The 12789-nt window shown below is 36.8% G+C and overlaps 1 pseudogene; it reads right to left on the bottom strand.

The window, feature by feature from the left end:
* Positions 1-9941: 9941 nt before the first annotated feature.
* Positions 9942-12352, bottom strand: LOC101561192 (annotated as a pseudogene).
* Positions 12353-12789: the final 437 nt, after the last annotated feature.

Consider the following 12789-nt stretch of genomic DNA (forward strand, 5'->3'; position numbering starts at 1 on the left):
CTTCTTCTTCTTCTTCTTCTTCTTCTTCCTTCTCCTCCTTTTTTCAGAACTGATGTTTGAACTCAGGCCCCGGTGCTTGCCAGGCAAGCACTTATTCTACTGAGCCATCTTCCCGGCCCCATATTTTATTTCTCCATTAATTTTGAAATATAGTTTTGCAGGTACATCAGTCTGGGTTGGGAGTTGTTTTCTTTCAGGACTTGAAATACTTAAATCCAAGCTCATCTTATTCAATGGTTTGTGTTGAGAAATCTGCTGTGATTCTAATGGGCTCCTCTTTATATCTGATCAGTTTCTTTTCTGTACTAGCTTTTATTTGTTATTATGCTAAATTTGGGGATCTTGGTGATTATATCTGGGTGTAGATTTACTTTATTTGATGGTAGTTGGATTTCTATATTCCTTATTTATATGTAAATTAGATTCTTTTTCCATGCTTGATAAGTTTTCTTTTGAAAAATTTTTTAAAGCATGAAGTCACACTATTAATTAATTAATTAATTTATTTATTATTGGAACCGGGAATTGAACTCAGGCCCTTGCGCTTGTAGGGAAGTGCTTATTCTACTGAGCCGTCTCCCGGGCCCTGACAATTTTCTTTTACTATTTCTGAAAATAATATTTTTATGCCATTTGTGTTGACTCCTTCTTTATCACTGATACCTATCAGTGTTACGTTTTGCTTCTTGTATCATCTTATAGCTGTCAAATTATTTCCTGGGTTTTTTTGTTGTTGTTTTTGTTATTTTTAAGAGATCTTTTCCTTCCTGGTCTGCAAAAATATCTTCAAGGTCTGAAAGTCTATCATCAGTTTCTTTCAAACAGTTTTTCCAGCTTTCAATGGAATTTTTAATTTCCTGGATATCTTTTTTAATCTGTTTCTTGCATTCTATTTTTCTTTTCTATACTTTTCATTCAAGTTCCTATCATTTTTTCTATGTTCCTGTATTTTTTTAATCAATGTTTTCTTTACATGTGTTTAGTAATTCTTTCATTATCATTTCCTTTTTCAGCTGAGTGATTCTTTCTGGTATGATTTCGTCTATACACATCTGGAGTTGTTTCTTTATTTTAGTTGCAATCATTTCAGAGATTTCTTCTTCTTCTTCTTCTTCTTCTTCTTCTTCTTCTTCTTCTTCTTCTTCTTCTTCTTCTTCTTCTTCTTTCTTCTTCTTCTTCTTCCTCCTCCTCCTTCTCCTCCTCCTCCTTCCTCCTCCTCCTCCTTCCTCATTCAGTTTTCCATTTTCCTTTATGCTGGTGTCTCCCAGACTTATTCTGTGTAGGCTTGGGGTCTGCAATTGTATTTTGTTCCTTTATATTGTCATTTTTCAGGTTTCATAAGAACTCTTCGTTTTGATTTCTGGGATTTTGCTTGTGAAATTTTGATAGTAGGTAGCTATATAACTAATATCAAGACCTCTCTGGGAAGACTCTGCTCTTCAGGTATCTCTTCTATGTGTTGGGTATTCTTTGTGTTTGTCCCAAGATCCTGTCTTCCTAATTAATTGACAGAGGGATGTGGGTTTCTGTTTGGCATTGTTTCTATCTTTAGGTATAGGGCTTTGTTGAGGTTATTATTCCAGCACTTTCCAATGTTGTTACTCAAAGGAGAACAAGTAATTAAAACCGATTTGATACACTAGCTGTAGTAGTACAATCAGCAATAATAATAACATAAAGCAAAATTTTTAAATCTACAACTTTGTACTTTAGATGATAGCAGCAAAAATCTATAGTTATACAATAAAACAAATTGGAAATTTGAATGCAAAATGTTTATCTTTGTTAGAGTGAATTTACCCTGTACTCCTCTTCCCAGGTCAACTGCCAGGATCCATGTGCTTCACTTCTTGTAGGGTAACAGGACAGGCACCTGGGTTCCTACCTAGGCTAGTTATCCAGGGTCCTCAGAATTTTGCATGAGTTTCTGGTCCCTCACTTCAGTGGAATAGGTCAGGTATCTGAATTTTGAATGGCCAACTTAGTTTCTCAGAGTTCTGAGCACCTGTGTGCCAGTCCTTGCAGGAGAACAGAGTTCCTTTAAAATTGAGACTGGTCCACAAATTGCTAAACAATGTTCCCCATCATAATACATCTTCATTCACTTCCTAAGGGGGTTAATCCTTGAGGGTTATACTCCAATCATCTCTAGCACATGGATCTCACTCATCTTCCTGAGTTGGGCTCTCTATGCTGGGTGCACATTTCAGTGGATGCTTTGTCCGTACCTAATTTTGGTTTTGTCCACACTGGCAAAGAAGCTGATAGAGATGATTGATTAAAAGAGCTGTGCTATGTCAAAATGGAAATTTAAGTGTGTCACCAAAATATCATCATTATTATCACACTAAAATATTATGTGTGGCTTGGATTTTTAATTTTCTATGTAAAATTATTTAGTTATTTTCTGTTAGCATTCTACAGAGATTCAACTTTTAGAATATCTATGATTGTTAGAAAACAATGGTTTTATTTTATGTTTTAAGGTTTTTTTAAATTTTATGTATTTGGTACAGGGTCGCACTACACAGCTAAGACTATAGTGACCCTCCTGTTTCAGCCCCCCTAACACTGGGATTACAGGCATATACAACACCCAGGGTGGGGCTGGTGATCGAACATGGATTCTTGTGCTTGCCTAGGCAGGTGCTTAGACCACTGAGATATCTCTTCAGCCCTAAAGTTCTTGATATTCATAAAAGGTAGTAATATTAAACTCACTGCCTTCATTACAAAATGGCATGTCACTAACTTTTTCTTCTGGGTGTTCAATAATTAAGGTATGAAAACAAGATCTAGAAAATGTGATCAGAGGACAGCCGGACCCAGGACATGAGAGAACCTTTTCAGCTACATCTTGTAACTCTGGAGAATCACACCAAGACATCGAGGAGATTGTAGGACCATATAGAACAAAGATCTGTGGTGTATACAGTGTCTAAGGATAGTCACTAATATAGAAGTGTCTCCCAAGCTTTCACAGGAAACAACTTGATCAAGCCATGACCATGATTCGCTGATACTGACTGAAAAAATAGTGATGCTATACCTGGTTCTGAGGTAAATCCTGAGGAAACTTAAATGATCTTGATAAGTAACAACAACTTAGTTGTATAAGTCTCTCCTTGATTTGGTCTTAAGTATCCAGCAAAAAGTATAACTACAAGAGGTATAAAACAATTGCCAACTATACTAGTGACTGATCACTCTTCTGGGATAATGTGCTGTGTACATTTAAACTATTGTATGCAAGAACTTCAGATCTTTGGACTTGGAATCTTTAGCCTAAATAAGTTAATCTGGAATGGAAAGGATTTGAGATGAAGGTGTTCTACAAAGTACCCCAAACACAGCTCCTCCAACCTCAACTAACAACTCATGGCTTACAATTATAAAACATAAGAGGGAGAGAGGCCGTGAGCAGCTGAAGCTGGAGATCAATCTCATGTGGGGCTGTCACAAGGCCACCCTCAAGAATGCAGCACCTGATACAAGTCATATGAATAAGCTGTCCTAGTCTCAACAATACAAGGTGTCTGAGACAAGCCACAGGGAGGTTTCACCTGGTATTCAACCTCCCAAGTGCTCTAACAATTGCAGCTCTTGCTCTTTCTTTTCCACCTCTTTCTCCTCCTTCTTACTTCCTTACTTCCCATAAGGAGACACGGCTAAGTCAAGGTGAGACATATACAAATAAGTTGTTGTTCTGAGACATACAGCCTCATTTTTCTCTTTTCTGACTCTTGTCTTTTTTCCTCCATTCTCTCACCATCCTCAACCTGGGAACATCAAAGCTGCATGAGATGTGGCAAAATTTTATACATATATGGTATCCAAGCAGTAAATAAAACAAAAATTCCACCCAACCCAGGTTTAATTTTGTGTAGTTGTTTTTGATTTTTGGTACCAGGAAGATTGAACTCAGGACCTTGCACTTGCCAGTCAGGTGCTTATGCCATTGAGCTACCTTCCTGGCCCTAAAAACATTTCTGCTAACAATTCAGTCAATTTAAAACTGAAGCTCCCCAGTTTCTCTTGAAGAATTTCTCTCACTCTATGTTAAGGTGGTTTTGGGCTCAGGAGTAAGTTCATCAGTCTTCTGCCTATAGTAATTAAGACTGGGAAAATGTTTTTCTGGAGCCTTCTTCTGGACATCCAGATGAAATATTACTCACTTTTCATGCCAGTACTGAAGCCACTGTTGCTAATGAGACTCCAGAACCACCCTATCAGCCATTTTCAGAAAACGTGTGCATCTCTCTCTCTCTCTCTCTCTCTCTCTCTCTCTCTCTCTCTCTCTCTCTCTCTGTCAGTCAGATTAGTCAGTTTGGCTACTGTGACACCTGCCAGTTGTGTTATGGACACACCTTCACCAGGCTCCTCCACCAGGTCCTCAAGCAATATAACATGCATCACCTCTTCCACAGGGCCACCTAAGACACCCTAGAACTGATCTAATGGATACCATTTCTTGTGTCCTCCTCCTCTTTCTTTCTTCCTCATTGCTTTATTCCTTGCCCTCCTCCTGTCTTTCATATTTTTCCTCCACTCCCTCCTTTTCCTTCTCCTCCTTGTTCTTCTTGTCATATGCCTATCTTTATTGAGAACGGCAGGTGGGACATTTCTAGCAATACTGAAATTATTTTACAAAATCTGGGACTCAGCAAAACCTCCTGGAAATCCCCTTGGGAGCTCACACACAATGCTGACCTAGAGTACAAGGAAGAAGTCTACATGGCAAATGAAGAATGAGGCCACTAAAAATGAGACACTCTTTATAGACATCCAGTAGGTCGATGTGACCTCCTAAATGAAGGGACATGGACAACATTCTAATGACCATAATCTCCACCATCAGATGGGGAAAGACGTTTGCATTGACAGGACTAGAGTATTTGCTCATGGTTCCAAACTCTTCTTTGCCCAACACAGGTTAAGCAACTGCTCCACCACCAGAAGAGCAACCATTGTATTTCTGTACTTCTGCGTAATGTCATATTAGACAATGCTATATATTAAATGTTTGGCTTTTTTTTTTTTTTTTCAGAACCAAGGATCGAACTCAGACCCTTGGGCTTACCAGTGTTTGGCTTTTTCTTGTATCTACACTGAGGGGCAAGGAATAACTCTGTGTTTTGGGATTTTCCCAAATATCACTGATGCTTTCAGCACAAATCCTTGTGTGGGGAAAAACATTCAAACTCAGTAATTTGTTCACAGCTATTTCTCTTCCTCAACAATATTCAGAGTACAAAGATATCTTTCTACCCTTTTTCCTCTTAGTGCCCTTATGTCATATGCAAGAACTCTTCTCTTTGCATAGCTTTTAGGTGCCATAAAAATGACAACCCAAAGCCAAATCATAGAAAGCAGCCTCAGCAATCAATAGGAAAGCTATAATTGCTGCTTGGCTATTAAAATGTAAATCAAAAATACTAAGCATTCTCAGTCAGTTGTAAATCTCTAAGGAATTGCAATAACTCTCCCTTTGATATTCATTCAACATAGTGCATGCCCACTTTTGGTTGCTAGAATAAATGACAGGCACACACAATTTAAAGAGGGACAAGAAGTGCTTGGGCTTATGGTTTCAGGCCATGCCCATCTGGTTCCAAGACAGAAGCATCATGGGAGAAGGCATCATAGAATGAGGCTGCTCATCTGATGGCAGCTGGAAAAGGAAAGAGCCAGGGAGAGTCTGAAGGCAGGTTGTGCCTCCAAAACTAGACCCCCCAGTGGCCCTCATCCTCCAACTGTACCCCATCCCCTAACATCACATTCAGCTATGTCCTCAGCAACAGATTAATCTACTAGCAGCATAGCACACCCATCATCCAATCACCCACCAAAAGCCTCACCTCTAAGCACATGATATGTCTGGGAGACATTCTAGATCCACCTACAACCTCTTCCACATTAGAAACATTGAGAATTTGAATATTTTTTCAAGGAAGCTTCATTGAATACATTGGAAATCATTTTCTTTTGCCAGCATAACGAACAATGCTGAGTAAATATCTTTACAATGCTTTCAAAATTGTGAGTGTGTGTGTGTTTAGAAGCCTGGAGCAGCATCAGTATCTTAATCGGGTGTCTTCAAGGTCATGGAATATCTGTCAGTGATCCTTCTTTGAGAAAAGGGTTGCTGATGTCAGGTTTTCTGAGACATTTCGTCGTTTTTGTGAAAACCATTTTCTTCATTTCTGACAGTAGTTCACCTTGACTTTGGTCCTTCTGCTGGACACAGATTCCCAACTGGTGTCAGCACAACAGCAGCGTCAGCATTCCCATGCTAAGCTCTTGTTTCTAAAGCCCCATTCACTTGATCCAAATTTCACGTCCATTCATCTCTACGCTGTACCTTTATCTTTGCTGGAATTTTTTTTTGTAAAACGTCAGCTGAAATTATCATTAGGCGATCAGACAAGCACGCAGCCATGTTTCTGTGTATGCACGAACTAGAAGTTAGGCAGCGTCCGAATCCCCACAGGCTCTGCAAAGAGTGATGTGGTTGGTTGCTGACCAAAATGCATGCTTAGTAGTTCAAGCTTACTGTCGAGCGCCATGAGCAGCTTACAGAACGTCAGTGTTTAGGCTTTATCATCTTGATCTCATGTGTGCACAGTCGTGTACAAACAGCAGCACATAATGTACTTAGTTCGTCTGTTTACCAGACACCACTTAAGTTGCTTGTAGTACTGCATAGTTTAACTCCCTCGGGGTTTCTAACTAGCTACTTTTATTACCCATGTTTTGTGATTCATAAATGAGAAAAATAAAGTACAACGAGAGTAACACTTGCTGTACAGTTTTAAAGTGAATTCAATCAACTTAATTCTCTTTTTCTCATTTCTACCACCAGTGACTACACTATAAAAATTGTTTCTTCATTCTACATCAATTTATTGCTATTTTTGCTGACATTTTTTGAAAAAAAAATATATATATATATCTAGCAAAAAATTCACAACTTGCCTTAATGGGTCAAATTTTATATATAAAGATTTTAGTTGCATTTTGAAGATCACCCTTGAAAATATTTACATTTCTATAAGTGTTGTAAATTTTCCATTTAGAAAACTCTCATTACCTAACACTTGTACATATGTTTAGTGGCTTTGATAGTTTTGTCAAATTACTGCTATTATTATTGTATGCTTTGATTGGGCTCTGCTTCAGATTTATTAGTATTCTTTCTGTAAATTAATGATAAACTGATATTAGGGCAATATATATATATATATATATATATATATACTATTTTTACCAGTATATTAATTGGCTATGGTATTTATAGGAATGTCATAGATTTTGTATGTTACATCCTACCTCTTCTTTTTATTATATGAAGCAAAATACTGCAAAAATGGTATAAAATCAATAATAGAGACAGGAATAGTAATGAGATCAAGATTTATGATAATATTGTACCAATTTGTTTTTAAATTCAATATATAGGGTAAATTTAGATATATAATGCGGAACTAGAATTGAGAGTTTAGGATGTGAATGTCATGAGCACATATTAAAAGAGTAAGATAATCTATTAACACAAAGTAGAAAATCATAATGAAAAGTTTACCATATTTGCAATTTTATGTCCAATTATAAATAAGAGGGGTCACAGACAGAGGCAGATGTGGGCCGGCAGGCTGGAGGGCCCTGGCCTTGGTGATTAAAGCTGATCCTCTCTACAATAATCGTGTTATATTCAATCAGACAGATGAGGAGGAGTAGTAACAGCATTTATATAGCTTTTACACTTACAAAACCAAATGAGTAGTTGGTACTATTTATATAATGCAAAGAGTTGAGTTATTTATATAATACAAAGTAAGCCTTTTAGACTGAAAATCATGGAGCTCACTACTTTGGGGGAATGTGAGTATGCCTAACTCCATGGTAGGATTTCACGCGCATAAGTAGTCCTGGAAGAATTATTAATAGAGTGGTCTGCTTATGTAAGTGTGGTAGCTTGGCTTTTCCACTATTTTCCACCATTTTAATTATTGCCTTTCTGCAAATTGATCATTTCAGAATTCAGATTTTATTTACCACTTGAATAATTTTCATTGTGTGAATATCAGAAAAATATAAAAAAAAATTTACGGAGATGAGAATTTTAGTTTTGGAAGCAATCAGTAATGAGCTTGCTGGCTTTTATGTTTATGTGAGTGGATTATACTTTTAATATGATACATCACTGCTCTGGTGAATATAGACAAAGGTAATAACAACCCCTATATTACTCATGTCCAAGCTAATTTATCTTAAAGATCAGTTCTATACTTTTCTAATGAAAAAGATATGATTATAAAATTTAGAGTAATATGAAGCTGCAGTACTTTATATGTTGGTGTCCACTTTTTTCAATAGCTACTGTAAAATAGATTGCAAGTTCTGATTTGAATGGGAGATTTTCTTGTAAGGTAATAAATAAATAAGTTTAAATGTGTAAAATGACATTCTTTAATGAGACTCTTCAGCCTTAGATGATGTAGTAATTTCCACATGAATTAACTATGCAAGTCAATGCCAATTTTACGGATTAAATTATAGATTACTCTGTTCAAAGGGAAGGAACAACTGGAATGAGGAATAGGAGAAAAGAAAGAAAGAAGGAAGAAAACATATGATAGTTTTGATAATTGCACTGCTAATTTCTGCTGGTCTATTGAAAGGAGCAGTTAATGCTTACATTATAGATTACGTCCTTTTCACTTTTTATAATTTTTGACCACTTTGCATGCTTATATATAGCAATCAGAACAATTATTTTGAAGGCAGCAATATGCAATCTAACAACCATTTTCAAACTCCTATCATTTTGTTTAGTGAAATTCTGTATTGTCTTTAATGTTTTTTAAACTATTTTTTGTTCTTTTTTTAGAAATGAAAACATTATACAATGTTTTAACCAATCATATCATTTAACCAATCACATAACCTTCCTATCACATCATTTTAAAACTTTGGTTTTGTGTTTTTGTTTTACTTTTCTTTAAAATAATTTTTATTTTATTTATTTTTATATCCTCCTTAATGTTGATGAGCACTATACAACATAGACATAACTGAAGACACACATTAGTTTGATTTGAGTTTACATATTACATTTTTCATCATTTGCTGAGAACATTATTTCAGACATATAGTCTCATCAGGAAAATGTGGAAAAGGTTCTAATACATATTCTGAATTTTTTATGCCCCAACCTTCATTATGAGGTCAATTCATATAAACTAATTGTACTGACTTATCTTTCCATCTTCCCCTTCACTGTAAATACAAATTAAATGTAGTTTAAGAATCTTCAAATTATTCTAAAAATTTCTGTCAAAATTAGCTAAATATACCTTCTATTTCTAAAGCCAATATTTCATATACAAAAAGAATATTTGCAAGCATGTAATACCATTCTACATTCAGCTCCATTTCTAAAGAAAATTAAAAAACTGCCATGAACTAAACTCTGGACCTTTCTGATTCAAAGAATTACTTCATAAAACTGTTAATGATCAATGCTTTTTATTACGTAATATTAATAGTAACACTCAATCAACAAGGACAACGGAAACTTGTAAATATTCTAAGCAATCTATCACACTATTACATTTGTCTCAGTGTAGTAAAATTAAAATTATTCCTCCATCTTTATTCAGACAATTTTGCAAACAAGGGAATAAAGATATAAACACGCAAGAACTCTTCTTAAAGCAAGTACAATTAACAGGGTCTAAAATTATATTTATTGATATGCCAAAGGCTGATCCTGACCCTAGTAACACCAAAATCAAAGTAGTGCTTAGTCAGAAAAGTGCTGTAGTGGGAGCGTGATAACTTGAGGTCTCCTTAGTGATCTATCAGAGGTGGTATTTTCTCAATTGCCAACATGTGTTAATAAGAATAATTAATCTTAATAAAATAATTAATAAAAGTAACTAATCCATGTTGAGAACATTCTGCTCAAAATGGATCTGAACATGCCTTTCAAAGCCTGATGGTCCTAATCCGGTGGGAACTGCTCACTACGCATGGGACACACCTTCCAGTGACTTTCCACCTGCTCCTCAGACTTGCTCTGATCGTGTTGGGAAGGAACATTAAGTCACACAGTGGACGCTTCTTGTGATCATCTAAGCTGGAGTCAAAGTAAAACCTGCTCCATGCCCACGTGAGTGCTGGCTTGGTGGATCAGGGGCTGTGGGCACATTCTCATCTTCTCTGCTATCTTCAGGGTCCTGATGGGCTCATCAGGCCGACTAAGGTTTCGAGTGGGCTGGCTGCAGACAACATTGTCTTCCCGAGAAGGGACTCTCACAGGTGGCTTTCAGATTTCATCTGGATAAACAGCACCATCAGCTCCATCTCTTGTTTCCTGGGTCACGTAAGGATTACCGTACTGCAGAGCTGGCTGCGCCCTCAACAGCACAAGAAAGCGCCTGCTTTGCTCTGAGCATGCATTGAGACCCTGAGAGACCTGCTGAAGAAGGTGACCTTCCGTTTTCCTTTCTGTTTGGTTTTCTGCTCATTTAAGTTCCTTCTCCCTGGAAAGGTTTTCCAACTGTGAAGTCAGAATATTTATGTCTTTGTCTTACTCTGTCAATCAAAGTTCACAATTGTCCTCTATTTTGGCCAATTCAAGTTTTACATGTTCAGAAACTTTTACTTGTTCTTTCCATTTCAGCTCCAGTTTTGCAAGTTCATCAGCATAACTACTTCATTTAGTTTTCTCATCCTGTAAGAGTTGTCTGCATTTATGAGATTTTTCTGTTTTGTCAGCAATTTCTTTAGTCATTTCATAGACTTGACCCTTTGTTAGCATGTCAATATCTGTCTTTGCTACAGAAGGTATTGGTGGCGTTGTCTCTGTACTACAGGCAGAAGTAGGTGAAGCTGTGTTTATTGAAGCATCATTCACTTTCTGTTGATTCCCAACTTTCTTTGTGAAGACACTATTATTATTGGCTGATTGCTCCGCAAACTTGTTTATTTGTTTTTGGAGCTGTTGGTATTCTTTAAATTTTTCTTTATAGTGATCTGCAGCCATCTGAAACACAGTTTCAGATCTTCAACTTCTCTTCTAAGTTCATGTTCCTGTGTATCGGTCTTTTCCTGATCTTTCCTCACAGTAGCCAATTAAGTTCTGCCAGTGCGTCAGCTAACTGCCTTTTCACTTTCTCATTTTCCAAGTGTGCAGCGTGTAAATCTGCCTTTTTTTTAATCTCAAATATTCACAGCACCACTAAGTTCTTTAGCCAGAAAGACAACTTCTTAACTAGTTGCCTGAACTTGTTCCTCTGCCTTAGGAAGTTACTCTTTTCACAAGAATGTATCTTCTTTATTTGAGGTTGTAAGCAGGAAAGCCCTGTTCGTGTTTTCCTTCTGAGCCGAGCACAACTGAAGTCTTCCAATCTCTTCTTTGAAATGAGCAATCATGTTCTCTTTGTTTCCACCTAAATCCTTCAGTTTGGACCTCTGACACGAGTTTAGTATTTTCTATTTCCATTTTCTTCAAATGTACCTTATAAAGTTCCTTCTCATCCTTTTCAGTCCTCAGCTGACCCTCAAGTTGTTCTTTTTCATACTCTGCCTTTCTGAGAGTGTCCTTTAAACTGTCTAATTCAGTTTCCTTCTCAATCGCTTTATGTGTCACTGACACAATATCTTCCTCAAGCTGGGGAGCATTAGATACGGCATCACTGTATCTTCTTAAACTCTTCATTTTCCATTTTTGAATTTTATGATGTTTCAATAAGACCCTTTTGCTCTGTTTGCAAATGTTCACATCTTTCTTTCTCTTGATTAAATTCTCTTTCCATTCTTCCAACTTGCTCTCAAAGTTGCGCTGTTTCTTTTCCCAGGACAGAAATTAACTTTAACAATTCTTCTTTTTCTTTCATAGATTTTTCAATTCTCAACTCAAGAAGGCCAGGTTTTGTGGTCACTACCAACATGTCAAAACTTCCTTCATTTTCCACAGTAAGCAATTCTTCAGCTGGAGAAGAAGCTCGAAATTGAAAAGGTGTACTGGCTCCACAAATTTCACCCTTATGGGTAAAATTCTCCATCATTTGGAAGGTAACATCCCTGAAATGCTAGTACAGAGCTGACTGTTGACCCTTCTACACAATGCTCAGGCATTGAGGATCGTAAAAAGGTATAATAATCACAAGTAGTGTTCCCTCGAACCTTGAATATACCAACCCAGTCTTTTGGATGTGGATGGATATATGAAGTTAAAGTATAATGACATTCCAGGTGTGCATTAGGAAGATAACTCTTGGCCACATTTTGAAAGATGTCATGGGCAATTGGAAGTCTGCAGTGGAACTTCTTGAAAGGATGTCATTATGAGTCTTGCCACTGCCTGGATCTTAAGTCTTCTAAAATACTTTTTTAAAAAAGAAATCGCAATTCAAATAAGCATATTATGAAGATGTTATAGCCCCTAAAATGGGTATTTACTACCAACTCCATTGAGGTATCCTCAAATTCTTACACTACGCTGAATATATGTTGTCAGTATTTCATAGTTGAAAGATAATTAGCCTCTAATTTTCAAAAGCTGTATTTTTCCAGTGCTTGTTGCAAAGCTGAAGAAATTCAGAGTCACCTGATTACTCTCATCACCCTTCCAGGGGCATGACAATGCAAAGCAGCTGTCTCCTATAAGAAACTAAGCTATCTCCTGTTAGCTTAAGGTCATGATATCAGGAGTTGTACTATCATTTCGAGTGATCCTTCTAAAAACAAACCCATATTGACCCAGTCAGCCAATACAATACC

The sequence above is a fragment of the Octodon degus genome, unplaced genomic scaffold (assembly GCF_000260255.1).
Source record: "Octodon degus isolate 3935 unplaced genomic scaffold, OctDeg1.0 scaffold00135, whole genome shotgun sequence".
In the NCBI taxonomy this organism is placed as follows: domain Eukaryota; kingdom Metazoa; phylum Chordata; class Mammalia; order Rodentia; family Octodontidae; genus Octodon; species Octodon degus.